This window comes from Sinohyriopsis cumingii, chromosome 6, assembly GCF_028554795.1.
Source record: "Sinohyriopsis cumingii isolate HCF-2022 chromosome 6, ASM2855479v2, whole genome shotgun sequence".
Classification (NCBI taxonomy): domain Eukaryota; kingdom Metazoa; phylum Mollusca; class Bivalvia; order Unionida; family Unionidae; genus Sinohyriopsis; species Sinohyriopsis cumingii.
This window is the reverse complement of record NC_142966.1, coordinates 49,095,303-49,108,073: the sequence shown is the minus strand read 5'-3', so window position 1 is coordinate 49,108,073 and position 12,771 is coordinate 49,095,303. Positions and strand designations below refer to the sequence as shown.

Genomic DNA, 12,771 nt, shown 5'->3' with positions numbered 1-12,771 from the left:
TTCTCCTCGAACGGGAACGTTGTGTCCAGTGCCAGTGCCAGTCACCACTCCAACAACAACAACCACAACCAGAACCCCATTTTGGGCGGAGACAAGTCTCTGACGTCCAGTAATATCCCCTCGGACAGCCACAGAACTCTGGAATTATGAGTCACCAAAACCAATTTTACTTAACCTTACCCAGTGACAGTTCCATGGAGGTGTTTCCCCACAACACGTTGTGCTGTTACACGGCCAAATTACCTCAAGCCATCCCCTTAGATCACGAAGCCCATTGGGAAGTGGCTTTAGTGGAAATGATTCACCCGACCCAAGTCCTCAATGTCCTTCCCAATCAAAATAAATTTGATGTGGAAGTTTATGACGAGCAAGTGCAACAGTATTTGGATACCCATAGCAAATATGACAAGAGAACCCGTTTACAAAAGTACACCACCTATCACTTGTTCATTTCCCCAGGCTATTATTTTAGTGGTCAACATTTGGTTAGCACCATAGCCACCAGGTTTAATGGCGTGTTTCTGAAAGCTTTGGAAAGTGTCAATAAAGGTATCGTCACCCTGGAGTACCACAAAACAGCTCGTCGCTTCCTGATAAAATTTCCTGAGGGGCGTAAAATGATGTCTTTCTTATTTTGTCCTGAATTGTTTGACATGTTGGGCGGAGACATGGAACTGAGGAAGAAAGTAGAACAAAAACCCGAATTACCAATCATTGCCGACAACGAGACCTTTGCCAAGTATTTTCGTACCCCGGTAGAACTGAACCAAGGACTGAATTTGATGTTCGTGTACTCCGATGTAGTGGAGTACAACGTGGTGGGACACACCTCCGTACCGTTACTGCGTGTCATTCCTTTCAAAGTGGATTCTGCCGCAAACGCTGACGAGGAAGGTGGAAACACTTACCACGTCCACCGCGAATTTGTCCATCCTCACTATTTGCCCGTCAGCAAGTCGTATTTGGACACGGTCAACATTACTATAAAAGGAGATTTGGGACAAAATATTCCATTCACCAAAGGAAAAGTCACGGTGAAACTCCATTTTCGAAAACGGTTTTCTCACGATTCGTAAGTAAGTCATGTATCCAGTGTACCGAGGGGTTGCACGACAGCGAGGACACGGTTTAGGAGACATGTTAAAATCGGCCTTTCGTTCGGTGGCCCCGGTGTTGAAACCGATGGTGACACGCGGATTGCACGCCTTGAAAGATGCGGCACTGACACAAGGCAAAGAATTTCTCCAAAATGTCATCATCGACAAACAAAACCCTAAAGAAGCCTTGATGAGGGCAGGCAAAAATGTCTTGCTGCAAACGGGCAAAGACATTTTAGGCCGACGAGACACACCTATAAATGCCCTGCACGCTACCGAATCAGGCATTCAGCAAGGACAAGGTAGAAAGAGACGACGAAGAAAACACCCTTTCACCAGACTTCAAGCGAGAAAGGCCAAGAAAAGAAGAACCGTTCGAGACTTAGACGTTTTCGATTATTGAAACACAGAAAAAAATGATGCACCGAGAGTCTTGTGCTTGTTCCAAGACGGAACTGGATCTGTTTGCCATGCCCCCCACCATGATGACCATGCAAGAATCTCAGTGGGTGGAATTTCACCCCGTCTCCTCATTGACCGATTCCGCTCCCATCGAGTTTGAAATCAAAGGACAGCCCGAAGATTACATCGATCTGAATAGCAGTTACTTGTACCTGAAAGTCAAAGTTGTAGATAAGACAGGAGGTGATATAGACACTGAAGCAGTAGCTCCCGTCAACAATTTCATGCATTCCTTGTTCAGTGGAGTGGACTTGTACTTGAACAACAAACTGGTCAGCAGCAGCATGGATACTTACCCTTATCGGGCCTACCTGGAAAATCTCTTGACGTACGGAATAGACGCAAAGAACACTCATCTCAATGCCTGTGTGGTATGGGAAGCTGACGAAGCAAACCAGTTTGAAACATTCGAAACTGATGCAACCAAAACACCAAACAATGACGGATTTGTAGAACGAAGAGACAGAATCAAAGGAGTCAACAAAAGTTTAGAACTGATGGATCGTTTACATTTGGACATGTGGTTGCAAGAGAAATATTTGCTGAACGGAGTGAATGTTCGCCTGAGACTGAATCGGAGCAGTACCGCTTTCCATTTATTGGCTAGTGCTGACGATTACAAAACCAAAATCCAAGAAGCCAGACTCTACGTGCGACGTGTGGAAGTGCTACCTAAAGTAGGTAACGACATCAGTCAGACGTTGAGCAGAACGACCGCCAAGTATCCCATACGACGCGTGGAAGTGAAAACTTTCACCATTCCTAAGGGACAGCGATCCATGATCGAAGATCATCTGTTCCAAGGACAGCTACCCAAACGTTTAATCATTGGTATCGTCGAGAATGAAGCCTTCAACGGAGCTATCGCTAAAAATTCTTTCTACTTTAAACACTTTGACGTGTCCAAGATCGAAGTCAGTCGCGATGGCAAGACCTTGTGTACCCGACCTTTCGAACCTAAGTTTAAAGAGAAGAATTACTTGAGGTCGTACTTGTCCCTGTACGAAGCCACCGGACAGTTAGGGACCAACACCAGTCACGGCATTACGTACGAAGATTACGCAGGAGGCTACGCTTTGTGGGCTTTCGATTTCACTCCAGACCAAGGCAGCGACGAGGGACATTTCCACCCTATAAAATCTGGTCAAATTCGTGTGGAAATTCAGTTTGCAATCAAAGACCCCGGTGATGAAGATAATCCAACGTTGAACGTCATCCTGTATGCAGAATTCGATAATACCATAGAAATCAACAGTTTGAGAGAAGTCATTCTAGATTACTAGAAGCCATGGAAGACTGTTATCCCTCTTTACCTAGTGGAGAAACTTTGGACATGGAATGTGAGGAGACCGTGGAAGGAGAATCCCAAGACAAAGACGAAGAAATTGTCATGATGAAGTCGAGATGGCCAGAACAAGAAACCCATTTAGTCTCCTGTTTTGCCAAACACTTGGTCGACAAAATGACGGAATTGATCAAGAAAAATTGCTATGGATGTCAAAACGATCATCCCAGTCAAATTCAACACGATAAATGCCTGATGTTGAGTCAAGAAGAAAAATTGGACGAGTATCTGGACGAAGCTTGGAGTCTCATCTCAAACAAAGACGTGTTGCACCAGTGGTATAAAGACTTGCGTGAACATTCTTGTCCACCATTAACCACTCAAGAGATCCATCGTATCGAAGCTCTCCTGAATCAGAGTGAGGAAGCAGAACGGATAACCGTTTATTCGTCAGACATTTTCAAGCAAAAAGTCAGAATCGAATTGACAACTTATTATTACCTGTGAAGAAGAAGAAGACAAAAAACACAAAACAATGGATACCTGGGAACTTCATTACCTTTTGAACCACAGTTCGTATACGGCTTCTTGGAATCCTGTCGTCTGTGCTAAAGATGAACTCCCTCATCGCAAACCTAAAGACCATCAAGCTTACGTGATCAACACGGACGACAGTCATCTCCCAGGAACCCACTGGGTAGCCGTCTACTTTCCCCAAGAAGGATGTGTGGAATATTTCGATTCGTACGGATTGCCCCCTTTGGAAGACGATATCATCGACTTTATGAAAAGAAATGCTCAAACCACCCGATTCAATAATGTGAAATTACAAGGCACAGATTCCTTGGTGTGTGGACAGTACTGTGTGTATTTTCTGCATCATCGCAGCCTGGGCTATTCCTTAGAACATTTAGTGACTCATTTTGATCCTCGTTCTTCTGCTAGAAACGATGTGAAAGTAGATCGATGGTTTTGTGACCATTATGCTTATCTTTTGTCTCAAGCTAGGAAACGTAGTGTCCATCAATGGCCTAATGATTTCCAACAGCGGAAATCACGATTTCATTCACAACGTTGTCAGCCTTGTTTAAAGTAAGTTGTACATTGAGAAAAAATGTTAGTGATTTGATGTTATAGTGTTGGATTATTGTTAAAGATGTTAGAGTTGTTGTTTAGTGTTAAGTGATTTTTGAATAAAAAATGTTGTGTTTTGAAAAAATGCTTTTGTCTTTTGTTTAGCTATAAGAATGTTGGATTGATGCTCTTTTTTCTTACTATCCCTCTCATGAACGTTGCGGCTCGAAAACCGTGTGGGGGATGTTTTCCTTCACGTCCGCGCTTTGACTTTAAGAACCGGTTTGTTCCCAGTCTAACCATCCATTGTCGACTCATCCTCCTAAGAAGATGTGCTCCAAACTAGCTAAGCTCAACGAAGCCTACGTGAATTTGCATAGGGTCAGACACAGTCTGATACCGAAGCCAGAAGAAATAGAGAATGTGAGAATGTTAAAAATCACTGAAGACCTGATAGAAGAGCTCTTCAGAGAAGAAATGAACAGGGAAAAAGAAGAATGGACAGAGAAGTACAGACTTCAGAAACAGGAGCAACAACAGCAACAACAGCAACAGCAGCAGCAGCAACCTGAACCTGACAGAGGCTTTGTCGATTGTCGTATCGACACCAAAGAGTTCTTCTTCTCTTTCCGAAGAAGCAGACCTATCGCCAGAAAGTCTATCCTCAGAGGACATCGCATTCTTAGAAACTAAAAAAGAATGCCATAGCAAAACAAAAAAACAGCCCTTTTCAGGGCTAACCAATACTCTAGAAAAGAAATAACTATTAATTTGCCAATGTGTGTAAGTAGAGTAGTGTGAAAATAAACACTAACTCTTTTATAAAAATGGTGAGGGTATGTGTTAGTGTTAGTAAGAGCTAAAAGTATGTTGGTGAGGATAGTAGATTAAAATGATATCTTTTCTTAGTGTTTGAGGTGTATATTTGGGGTTAGATTGGATTGCTTTGAGTATGTGGATAGTCAATTGAAGTGATCAATAAAAAATTTTACAATAGTAATGGGTAGCATAAAAAAGTGAGTGAGTGTTTCTTTTAGGTCCGCGCGTTGTTGTTGATTTTGGTCACGATCTAGGTAAGATGAATTTTATGTTTTTAGGGGGATGTTTTCCTTCACGTCCGCGCTTTCAGTATAAATTGAAACTCGTTCGGCAGTCCAGCTACCCTTGTTGATTGATCAACACCAAAAAATGAACACGAGACTTGAGAAACTGTTGGAGCTTCATGTGCATCTGGAATATGCCAGGCGCATATTAAATGAACTGGCCGCGGAAGCCATTGTCGAGGAGGGAAGGATAAGAGAGGAGGAAATAAGAAACAAAGAAGAGGAGGAGAGAAGATATAAAGAAGAAGAGGAAAGAAGATACAAAGAGGAGGAGAGAAGATACAAAGAAGAGGAGGAGGAGGAAAAGGAGAGAAGAAAAAATTTCAGAATCCCAGAGAGCGAAAATTGGGATTCTGAAGCGACATATCCTGCCTCTGCTCTCTCCCCCCAAAAGGTAAAAAGTAACTGGGGGATAAGATGTGTATGTGGCGCCAGGCCTGGAAGGTGCTACCATTAACCAGGTGTCCATGAAGTTCCAAACAAAACAGCCCTTTTCAGGGCTACCCAATACTCTAGAAAAGAAATAACGATCGATTTGCCAATGTGTAGGTAGAGTAGTGTGAATATAAACACTAACTCTTTTTAAAAAATGTGAGGGTATGTGTTTGTGTGTTTGTGTGTTTGTGTTTGTAAGAGCTCAGGTATGTTAGTGTGAATAGTAGATTATGGGTTTCTTAGCGTATGTGAAGAGTATAGTTAGGGTTTTATTATATGAAATGAGAAAGTAGGGGGATGTTTTCCTTCACGTACGCGCGTTGTTGGGTCATGATCTAGGTAAGATTAATTTTATGTTTTTAGGGGATGTTTTCCATCACGTCCGCGCTTTTTGTATAAGAACCCACAGTATTAGTGGTTCAAACCATTCTGCAAAGAATAAAAAAGAAGATGGCGTCAAACCAAATCGACAAAATACAAACCTTGCAAGACGTTTTAGACAACTTAGGAATAATGGAACAGATGCTATTAAGACTGGTTGAAGACCATTATTCCTATAGTCCCCATCGTGTGAAGATGGAAATTAATAACTTAAGGAAAGCAAAGGACAAGATTAGTGGTGTCATGAAAGAGATCAAGGAGGAGAAGGAGGATGAAGAGGAAAGAATAAGAATACGCAATTGGAACGAAAAAATTGAAAAAGAAGAAGAAAATGAAAAGAAGAAGAAAGAAGAGGAGGAAGAGAAGAAGAAAGAAGAGGAGGAGAAGAAAAAAAAGAAAGAGAAGAAGAGTGTAGGAGATAAAATAAGAACTTGGTGGAGGAAAAGAAGAAATTAGAAGAAGAAGAAAACCCAAAGGCCCTTTTCAGGGCCAGCCATATTTCTCGAAAAGAGATAGTCTTTGAATTGCCTACCCCTTTTTTAAAAAATTTAAAAAAAAAAAAAAAAAAAATCCCATGTTCCATTCCCCTTGTCCCTAAACAAGCCCAAACTCTATTCCCATGTTAAATTCCCCTTGTCGGTAAAGTGCCCCACGATTTATCGCCATGTTAATTCCCCTTGTCGGTAAAGTGCCCCACGATTTTTCTCCATGTTAAATTTCCATTGTCGCTAAAGTGCCCCAAGGGTGTTTTTAATGCTAATTCCCATTGTCGCTAAAGTGCCCCCCTTCACTACTGTAGTAGAACCTGCTGAGTTGTGGATGACAGTAGTAATACTAGCAGAAAATCAGCACCGCATTGTTGTGTACCCTGTTGTACGTCAGATTCATGATACGATCTAACACTTCGCTTTCATTCAGTTCCGAAGAATCCTACATTGGAAAAGCAATGGATAACTAAGATAAGAAGAGACGAAGTGAGTATTCTAAATTATATCCATTTGTTACTCAAGTTTATATGAAGTTTTGTACTTTAATAGTTTGTTTTCGAAACATGAAGTAATAGTTTATATTTCATCTTATTTAAAATTTCCAGCTGTCTTTTACTATTTTTCACTATATAAAAGTTCTTCATTTCAAAGACTTGCTCTCTTTTATCAAATACATTTTTTGTTTAAATTTCAGTTACTACTAAATAGTAATTAAATATTTCAACAAAAGCCTGAAATATTTCTTAGTATTGTTTATTAATCTTTTTATGCAACATATTTTGTTCCCTGGCATTTACTAGATTACAAAGTCAACAGCTGTGTGTTCAGAACATTTTACAAAGGCTGATTACAAGTCATGGACACCAGTACGAAAAAGACAATGCCCGGAAGCAGTGCCTTTAATCTTTTATTGGAGCAGTGAAAAAATACCCAGCAGACCCTTAAAAAGAAAATTACTTGCTTCTGAAGAACCACTTACAGTTTCTGAAAGGTAATTAAGAGGATGTTTTGTAAAATGAGAGGGAAATATAAACAAGAAAATATTTGTTTCAGATGCTGTTAAACCTTGAATTTATTACAACAACGGTCATTGATGTTGTATGCACAAAAATTGAATGCAATAGTAATGCACAAAAATTGAATGCAACATTTTAATGAAATTGTTATCCAAAAACCACATTGTAGCCAGGTAATTTAAAAGAGGCCATATTAGATCATAAGTAATTGTAGATACAGCAGATTCCCGAAAAACGGATGAAATATGTTAGGGTTTGGCTAACATTATAATGATATAAAATTGGTGCATTGCACAAGGATGTTATTTTCATTTAACAGAATGGATATTGATGTAAATGGGACAGATCTGTATGCTAACACAGATGCCAAATCTCTTAATGACGATCAAGAACAATCCTTATATCAGCGAAGGATATAAGAGTTAGCGGAGAAACGTCGGCATAAATCGGAAGAATGTGAAAGAATGAAAAACCAGTTGCAAATATAACGTTTTGGCTTAAATAGGTTTTCAAGTGACAACTCTCATATCTTATTCTACGCAGGACTTTCCTCCTATGACACCTTTACTACTTTCTTTACTTGTATTCACTTGTTTTTGGCAACAGTAAGCCATAAAAGAGTCACTTGGGCTAACTTTCTATATTTTGTTCTTGGTGCCATTCCAATTTGGTTATCAAGAGTTGTTGTTCAAAAATTAATGCCAGAATGTTCCAGAGCATTGTATCCATCCACCCGAGTCCTAATTGATTGTACCGAGATAAGAACTCAACAACCATCGTCCCATGTACTTCATTCCCAGTCATTTTCGATTTACAAAAATGCCTACACATTTAATAGTCTTTTAGTTGTTGCACCTCATGGATCAATAACTTGCATAACTTTGCTTTATACTGGTTGTATGTATGACGTAGAAATTGCAAAATTATCCGGTTTACTGGATCTTCTAGAACTAGGGGATGATGTCAAAGATTCACTCTTCATAAAATCTTGGCTGATAAGGGTATTTGAATATACCTGATTTTCTAAGCAGTAAGAGACAGTTCAGTGTTGGCGAAATTGAAGAATGAAAAAAAAACACAAATAAAAACCAGAGCAAATTGCAAAACTTAGGATTTACATTGAATGAATGAACAAATGCAAAATGTTCTGTATATTTTTTTATTTAATTATATCTTATTTAATATATATTTATTTCAATTTAATTATTTGTCAGTTTTAAAAATATGTATTTTTTATTAACTGATATTGTAATGTAAATTTATTCACTAGAGATGATACTTTTTTCAGAAATTAGTTTGACCTTGACTGTTAGTTTATAAACACCAGATGTTGATCTAAATCCTGACCTTGATTCATAATTTGTAGCAACCACGTAAACAAGTTCTATTTTTATTTTAAAATGATTTGTTTTTGTCGAGGTCATGATGGGACTACGTGTTTAAGACGTAAACAATTTTTTTATATTTCTTAGAGTAAAATAATTGGTTTTTGTCAGGTTCACACTGGGTATACATGATCTTTAAAAAGTACATAATTTTGACGAGCTTCCATAACATGATCACATGACCCCCTGTTTACGTTTTAGAATACGGTATAACCTTTGTTTTGGAGAGATATTCTCAGCAAATGTTTTGCTGTTTGGAGTTATTTAAAATTACTTGGATTGGAGCTATTTTAAATTATTTGGATTCAAAAGGATTTATTCTGTTATTTTTATGGAAAATACATGTGTTCATGTGAGATTCTTAATCAAAGACAGCTCTTATAAGAAATTTATTTAGATTTCCAAAACCGGAGTGATAATTCTTGTCTCTACAAGGAACTGTAGACTTCAACACCACAGGTTAAAGCATACGTCATCGTCTTCCATCTTGGACTCTCCGTCGGGATTCGAACTTCAAATCAGTAGAACATTTTTTAATTAGGACTTCAAAAATTTTATTCGTAGATTATTCTTGGAATATTCTGGATTTGATTCTATAAACCCCTAAGTTAGTATTTTTTTATTTTTACAAATTAATTTTTTCCAGGGAAATAAGTTATTGTATTTTTTCAAAGCTCGCTGTTTTCACTCTTTCTTGTGCTACTGCTTATTCGAGCCTAAACACGTGACATAAGAATAAGAGAAAATCGTTTATTTGATTCTCATATTTCCCTTTTTTACTGGTTCAATAAATAAACTTTGGTATGTTGCCTGTTTGCTTTCAAATTGTAGACGTGTATTGTGCAAGCATGGTCAAGTGTTGGATCTTAAAGATGCTTAATAAAGATAGTAATTGAAATAAAAGTAATATACCTTGTCTTTTAGTTGTTGTCAAACTAATTGGTTGAAATATATTGTTTCTAAATGCTGGTCATTTTGACACCAGATCAAAAGATCACACCACTGTAATCCTGTAAATGCAAGCTGTGTCATATTTTGTAACAGTACTTGTGATATTTGTACAGTTTCAGAGCTCCATTTTGCTGTTTTACTGGACATTTGACATTTAGGACACTCCCGACTTGAGGACACTTAATTTCTAATAAACCAAAAGGTGGGATATTTGGGGATTTTATAATTTTCTGTCCGGACTTGCAGCAAACCAAGGACACCAGACATTTACAATCACTCCGCAAGGATAGAGGTTAATTTGGTTTTCTTTGTGCATTGCATAAGCTTTTGCTACTTCAGGTTCTCTTGCCAACCCTTTTCGCATAACTACAGTTGTAATATTTCTTGCTGATTTTAATCTTCTAGCTAAGATGGTGGGATCCTTTCTTTTGATGCCGTAATTCTATTTCTTCTGATCCTGTGTCGTAATGAACTCTGGCTTTGGAGCCACGTTTTCTCTTCAAACTTCTTTATTTCACCCATGGTCATTTTTAAACCTTCTAATTTGATACCTTGCTGATTTGTTAATCCTATCGGAAGATGATTCGACATGTAATCAGGCGTGGGTTCAAGTCTCGGATTCGGCCAATGTTGGTATGTGAGAAAGCTTGCCAGTAGCTTCTTGTGGATCGGTGGTTCTTTCCGGGGTTTTCCCTGGTTCTTCCTCCACCATTAATACTGGCCGCCATGTATAGCCTATCGTGTGCTGAAAAATGGCGTTAAACCCTACAACAACAACAACAACAATCATGTAATCAGAGCATGGCAGGTCTGGAAATGATGTAGCATCATACATATTTCAAGTACAGCGAGTCTCTAGCTTTTGTTATTAGCTGAGGACAGAACCACGAGGTACTAAACCAAATTTTGATTGTGCCATTGTGGATGAAGATAACTCCAGCGCTGATAATATTAACATGGAACTGTCAGCCTTTTATCGGATGGACATACCGTGTTCCCAGTCCACATTATCCCAACGAGTATGGTTGCAGAGCATAGATTTTATCCCATGAGGTGTCGTATCACTGCCGAGGACTTGTAGCAGCATGTCTATAATTTCAATAGTTTGCACGGCTTTTTCTTGAATTTTTCACATCTTGGAGCGTACCACGTTTGAGGCTGAGATGTTTTTGCTATATCTGCCCTTTGTCCCAGCAGTTTGTATTTGACTAGCCGATAGAGTAGACCAACAATATGTCCACACGTTCCTGCCAGTCCTGTAGGGCAAATGCAGATGTTAATGTAGCCTCAGACATTTCTTTAAATATGAGCTGCAATAATTAAAACCATATGAAATGTCCATTTTTAGATTTATTTTTCCTGTTAAAAATAAGCTTGTAAATTGTATGCTTCAAACAACATGCATAATCAGACATGGTTCATGCTAAAAAATTAAAATAAATTACTGTAATCTGATGTGGTGTTTTAATTTTTCATCTGAGATCTATAAGACCTGCCCGTCAATTCAGTCTGTATATGGGATGAGATGGGATTAGAATTTCTAATGTATGAAGAAAAAAAAACAATTTTTCAGTCATATCGCTACCATGTCTGCAGTGTGGCAGTTTATAGTGATGTCTAGCACTGGGGCATCATGCCGCAGACACGTAGCATTATGTCCCACCCATTCACACTTTCCTGACACCAGGCCCACCAGTCATAACACTAACCTCTTAATGCTGAGCGCCAAGCGAGGCAGCTGTTAGTACCATTTTTGTAAGTCTTTGGTATGACTCGGCCGAGGTTCGAACCCACGACCTCCGCTTCCGAGGCTGACGTTCTAACCACTAGGCCACCGGAGCGGTCACGAGGTATCCACATGATATCTTTGGTTTGGTACTACAAAACCATAAATAACATGTGATACATTTTACATTGTAGGACCACTCTACCACAAATTGTAAAGAACGAACATAGACGTTGATTTTGTACGAAGGGATATGTAATATTGGATAAAGATAGATCAAGGGGGAAAATGGATGCTTTACACATTTTTATATGTATATAGTTGATTATGCTTCAAAGCTGCCTGAACATATTTTTTTTAAAATTATATGGCGGTGAAAAAGTCAGTGTAACCTGTGCCAGGCTTAACTGAGCATTGTGTACCTAGAGTAATGATGTGCTATATTTGAACAAAATTCTGAAGTCACCATAAAGTCCAATACATAAGAAACTGTAGAAGAAAAATTAAGTTTTTCTTCTGGACCAATAAAAAAGTATATATTTTCCGGTTTCATATTTTAAGTGTCTGTATAATTGTGCTGATTGGCATATATATAAAAATAAACATTGATAATTGGACACAGTATGTCACAGTGCCTTTTTCTGGACACCATGAGGTGTGTTCCTGTAGAGGCATCCTCTCATTAAATATCCTCAAGATGCAAACTTCAGTGGCATAGAATGAACAGTTCAAGCAGTTCATGTTAATAAAAGTAATTTGCATGAACTATTTTTTTATTGATTTCAGCATAGGGTCTGGATCATGGTTATTGGAATCCCCCATAAAAATACGTAGCAGACCTGATGTCTATTACTTCCTTATTATAACTTTAGCAAAATTTTTTATCTTGTTGACAAACTCAGAATCTTCTAGAATGGAAGATTCCATAAAATCATAGTATTCCCAGACAATGCTAATTGTGACCTAGGTCAAACTGAGGGCTTGATAATCTTGAATACCTGAGAAATTACTCATTCTTGCTTTAATATCTTTAGGCAGAATCTGTCTTATTGCTGTGTTCAGTATTTCATTTGGGATGGAATTATTATGTATTCAAATTTTTATTATCTAAATTTACAACGTGCTCAAGAATATTATTTGACAGAAACATCAATTTGGAATTATAATGAATCCAAAAAGGATATATTGAATTATATTATAGTGATTCATCAAAAGACCGTGGGCACATTGTCACACTTGAGGTCACTTGTACATTAGCACATTTGAAACTACAGGCACATCAACACCTTCAACATTGGATATTATTTGGAATACCACTGGAATTTAATTAGAACTTTAGTCATTAGGACTGGTGATAAAACGTTTTGA

General features: G+C 38.4%; 1 pseudogene; it reads right to left on the bottom strand.

Annotated features, from left to right (window-relative positions):
• Positions 1-8,536: 8,536 nt before the first annotated feature.
• Positions 8,537-12,417, bottom strand: LOC149796894 (uncharacterized; annotated as a pseudogene).
• Positions 12,418-12,771: the final 354 nt, after the last annotated feature.